Source organism: Gracilinanus agilis, chromosome 4 (genome assembly GCF_016433145.1).
Source record: "Gracilinanus agilis isolate LMUSP501 chromosome 4, AgileGrace, whole genome shotgun sequence".
NCBI lineage: Eukaryota > Metazoa > Chordata > Mammalia > Didelphimorphia > Didelphidae > Gracilinanus > Gracilinanus agilis.
In genome coordinates, this window is record NC_058133.1 from 353,578,016 (window position 1) to 353,584,015 (window position 6,000).

The window sequence follows — 6,000 nt, forward strand, 5'->3', positions numbered from 1 at the left end:
GAGTTTCTCTTTCTAAGTCTTGCTGCTAGGTTTTATTGGAAACATATAGGAATGCTGATGATTTATGTGTGTTTATTTTGTACTCTGCAACTTTGCTAAAGTTATTGATTGTTTCTACCAGTTTTTTAGTTGATTTTAGATTCTCTAGGTATACCATCATATCATCTGCAAAGAGTGATAGTTTCATTGATTACTTTGATCCCTTCCATTTCTTTTTCTTTTCTAATTGTTATTGCTATCATTTTAAGTACCATATTAAATAGTAGTGGTGATAATGGACATCCTTGCTTCACTCCTCATTGCAGATCATATTTGCTGATGGTTTTAAATGAATATTGTTTATTATTTTGAATAAAGGTCCTTCTAGTCCTATACTTTCTAATATTTTCAATAGGAATGGGTGTTGTATTTTGTCAAAGGCTTTTCTGCATCTTTTAAGATAATTATGTGGTTTCAATTAGTTTGGTTGTTGATACGGTCAATTATGCAATGGTTTTCCTAATATTAAACCATCATTGCATTCCTGGTATAAATCCCACCTGGTCATTGTGAATAACCCTTGTCATAACTTGTTGTAGCCTTTTTGCTAGTATTTTATTTAATATTTTGCATCTGTGTTCACTAAGGAGATTGATCTATAGTTTTCTTTCTCTGTTTTTGGTCTTCCTGGCTCGGAAATCAGCACCATATTTGTATCATAAAAATAATTTGGTAAGACTCCTTCTTTGCCTATTTTGTCAAATAGTTTGTAGAGTATTAGGATTAATTTATCTTTAAATGTTTGATAGAATTCACTTGTGAATCCATCTGCCTCACAGATTATTTCTTAGGGAGTTCTTTATTGGCTTGTTCAATTTCTTTTTCTGATATGGTATTATTTAAGTATTCTATTTTTTCTTCTGTTAATCTAGGCAACTTACATTTTTGTAAGTATTCATCCATTTCACCTAGATTGCCATATTTATTGCCATATAATTGGGCAAAATAGTTCTTCATAATTACCTTAATTTCCTCTTCATTAGAGGTGATGTCACTCTTTTCATTCATGATACTGTTATTCTGGTTCTCTTCTTTCTTTTTCTTAATTAGATTAACCAATATTTTACCTATTTTATTTATTTTTTCAAAGTAGCAGCCCCTAGTCTTATTTATTAGTTCAATAGTCCTTTTACATTCAATTTTATTCATTTTTTCTTTTATTTTTAAGATTTCTAATTTGGTCTTTATCTGAGGTTTTTTTAAATTGTTCTTTTTCTAGTTTTTTTTTAGTTGCATGCCCAATTCATTAATCTCCTCTTTCTCTTTTTTGTTAAAATGTTTACACAAGGATATAAATTTTCCCTGGAGAAGTGCTTTTGCAATATCCCAAAAAATTTGATATGCTGTTTCCTCATTGTCATTCTCTTCAATAAAATCATTAATTGTGTCTACTATTTGTTCTTTAACCAACCAATTATGGAGAATGAGATTATTTAATTTCTTTGCCTCTCCATATACCCTTAATAATTATAATTTGGATTGCATAATGATCTGAAAAAGTTGCATTTATTATTTCTACTTTTCTGCATTTGTTTGCAATGTTTTTATGCCCTAGTACATGGTCAATGATTGTGAATGTACCATGTGCTGCTAAAACAAAGGTGTATTCCTTTTTATCCCTATTTATTTTTCTCCATATATTTATTAATTCTAATTTTTCTAAGATTTCATTCACATGTCTTACATCTTTCTTATTTATTTTTGGTTTGATTTATCTAGATCTGATAGAGGAAGGGTTAAGGTCTCCTACTAGTATAGTTTACTATCTATTTCCTCCTTAACCTCCAATCGTTTCTCCTTAAAAATCTGGATGCTATACCATTTGGTGCATACATGTTGAGTACTGATATTTCTTCATTTTCTATACTACCTTTTATCAGGATGTAATTCACTTCCTTATCTCTTTCAATCAGATCTATTTTTTGACTTTGTCAGATATCATGATTGCAACTTCTGCCTTCTTTTTCTCAGTTGATGCGCAATAAATTCTGCACCCTCTCTTACCTTTACCTTGTGTATATCTACCTACCTCAAGTGTGTTTCTTATAGACAACATATGGTAGGATTTTGGTTCTTAATCCCCTCTGCTATCTGATTCTATTTTATGGGTGAGTTCATCCCATTCACATTCAGAGTTTTGATTATCACCTGTGTATTCCCCATCATTTTGATTTCCTCTTGTAGTCCTGCCCTTTCTTCAGTGTTTTGCTTTTAATCAAACCCCACTACCCCTCTTATTTTACTTTCATTCCCATTTCCTCCCTTCTCATTCTCCTCTTATTTCTCTTTAAGGTCTATTAATCCCCCGCCAAAGAACCTTTCCCTCCCTTTTAATATATCCCACCCTACATGCCCTCTTTGTTATTCCCTCTCAACTTCCCTATAGGGTAAGATAGAATTCTATACCCCAATATATCTGGCTGTTCTTCCCTCTCAGAATTGATTCCACTGAGAGTAAGGTTTAAGTATTACCTATTATGATTCTCTTCCTCCCTCTCTTATAATAGTATTTTTCCTCCTACTCCCCCACCCATGCACCTCTTTATATGGTATAATTTATCCTATTTTTCTTCTTACTTCAAGTTTCTCTTAGTATCACCTATTTTTTGTAAGTCTGAGGTGCTTTCAGCCAACTCCCAAGAATTTAGAGCTTGCTGGGCTCTCATTCTGACTCTGGGACAGTAGGTGATGTGGGGGTGGGGTAATCAGCTTGTGCTTTGATAAGTGCACTTTCGCCCCCTCATAGCGAGGAAATCCCCAAATACTACCTTCCTTTAAGGCTACCTCCCATGGGAGAACCCCTTTGCTTGTCTGATTTTTATTTCTGTCCTTCTGAAATGCTTTGTAATGACTGGTGGGAAGGAGATTCAGAAAATTCCTGCTTCTATGCTGCTATCTTAGTTTTGTCCCTAAGACAAGCATTTATTAAGCACCAGGCACCCTGCTAAATGCCTTACACATGGTATCTTACAAAAATCCTGGGAGATAGATATTATTATCATCCCCATTTAAATTTGAGAAAACTGAGCTAGAGAGAGTTTAGGCGGAATTCCAAGGATCATATTAGTAAGTTTCTGAGACCAGTTTTGAATGCAAGTATTTCTGTCTTGGGCCCAACTTTCCAACTTCTGTGCCACCAACTGCCTCTAATAGAGTTTAATAACAATGAAATAAATACCTGACACTCCAGCAAAATGAGATAAGTCAGTCATGCATTTCTGTAGGATTTTAATTCTATTTGAATTAATTTGGATTAAGATTCTTGTTATTTTGTCCAAATAAACAACCTTATTTATATGAGATAAAAGCAAGTTCATTGCAATTCGTTATACTATTCCTCTTTATCCTGGAACAGCTAGGGTACTTCCCTAGAACACTGAGGAAAGTTACCAACATAATACTTATATAATCCCTAAATAAATATAATGTTGACCAGAAATAGGCAGTACCTATATAGCACTTATCACTAGATATTAACCACCAGGCCCTTCACAATAGATCTTGTTGACCAGACTAACAAAAGCAATATCAGACTTTGCAAATTAAAACAGGCATTGGTAATCAGCGCTGAACTTTCAAATATAAAAACAATTATATATATTAGCATATATATATATATATAATGTATGCATACAAACATATATATGTGTGTGTATTTAAAATAGCATAAGATTTTCTTTGTTCTTTCAGCACCCACTGCCACAAAGGGACAATAGTCCAGCAAAACAAACACAAACAATAAATCCTTCCTCTGTTGCCACCACTTTGTTTTCATCTTTTTTTAAAGTGTGACCAATATAAGAATCATTCTATGAGTCAACCTTTCATTTTAAGAATTTCTCTTAAATAGTCTCTTTGTTAAGGGAATAGCAATAAATTTGAGGCCAATTTCTGTCCTGTGACATCAATGAATATCAAATATGTGTTACTGAAAATAGAATTTGGCCCTAATAAAACAGATCCATCTAAAAGCTTTTTCTTTCTTCATGAAAGGAAATGGGAGAAGCCATACTTTTCCTGAAATTCGTGCTCAGTGCAGGCATAGCTCATCTACAGATGAATAGATCCAATTTGGATTTTTTAAAAATCTTCTTTTGCCAAACTCAATAAAAGTTTTCAATTCAATAGCTGTGGTTTTTATCTAAAGCACTTTAGCTCCACAGTGACAAGACCTTTCTTCACCTTCTGTCCAAAACTGTCAGCATTTTCAGTCTAAGCTTTTCTAAGTTTCTTAACACATCCTTTTTCCTCCTCGCAGGGCTGAAGTTTGATAAATAAAGTGTATAATAATAGGTTTGGGGATTGAGGAGCTTTGTTTATTTGCTATATGTTTTCTTTAATAACTCCATTGCTATAATCTTTGACAAATAGATAAAAAGAAGGCTGATTAATACTGTGATTCATACTTGAAGGTTTTATGGAGCTAACATGACAGTGTTCCACATGGCTTAGTTTGGTTACTTCTTTGCTATTCTCTGAGGGCAAAATCTAATTTTAGGTATTTTTTTTCAATATGCTCCAGATATTCATTTTAAATTCTATTGAATTTGATTACCCATGTTTAATAGAGCTGATTATTATAGTAACATTGTTATTAATAGAATGAGATAATGATGAAAATAATACCTGAGATTCACTCCCTGAAGGCATCTTATTATAGGAAAAGTTAAGTTAAGGTTAACAATCTGAAAAATGATTAGCACTTCCTTGTAGAAAAGAAGGAAGAGGATTTCTAGATAGTCTCTGAGCATATGAAAAACAGATTAAAGACTTGCAGAAACACTTTCAGGACAAACAGGTATCACTTCATTAAGCAACAGTAGAGGTTTACAGTAGGCATACGGTATTAGATTGGTTTAATGTAAAAAAAAGTAGTATATAACCAGTTCAAGACACTGAGGAATGAGTCAAGAATGAAACCAAAAGGTTCTTCATGATCAATGTCTACATGAACTCAACCAAAAATTTGTCATCAAAGAAGAGTCAAAAAAAATGGCTGTCACAATAGCAATTTATAATTAGGTCATTACCACCAGAAATTATAAGAAAATGTTAGTTAAGGGGCCTAGATTTATTAATCAATGAGCATTATGTAATGAAGTTATAATAACATGCAATATGCCACGAGAGGTTGTAAAAACCCAGCATTTACAAGACCCAGAAAGACACCATCAATTGGCTAGACTTATACACCAGAAGACTGATGGTGGAAAACGATGCTCATCTTATGACAAAACTAAATGGTGCATTAAGTAGAGCACTGGGTCTGGAGTCAAGAAGACCTGAATTCAAATATGTTCTCAGACAATGAATAACTGAGCGATCCTGGGCAAGTCACATAACCCCTATTTGCCTAGTTTCCTCATATGTAAAAATGGGGATAACAGTAACACCTACTTCCCAAGAGGTTTTGCAAAAATCAAATAAGATAAACATAACTGTAAATTATTATTTTCATTATTATGTAAATTTTAAATCATTATGTGTTATGTATTATATAAATTATTACTATAAATTGATTAGCATAGTGCGTGACACATAGTAATTACTATATAAATGTTAGCTATTACTTTTATTATTATTAATATGCAGAACAAGAAATACATATTTGTATGTGGCTAGTGTGGGAATTTGTTTTGCTTGACTGTTCTTACTGTCTTGTTTATTTTCTTTTTTCATTCCTTCTTTCTTTTTATTTATCTTATTTCTTCTCTTTTTTTCCTTTCATTACTTTCTTTTCAGTGGCTGGGACAGATAGATGGGGAAAATGCTTGCTAATTTTTTTAATAGTTAAAAATAAAGAAAAGATATGCACTGAGGATGAGCGGAACCCTTGTTATGTTACCTTTCTTTACATCCCTAGCACATAGCACAGTTCTTGGCCCAGAATAAGCCCTTTATAAATGCTTGTTGCATGATTGACTGACAGAAGACAAAGACCTTAATGGAATTGTTCAGAGA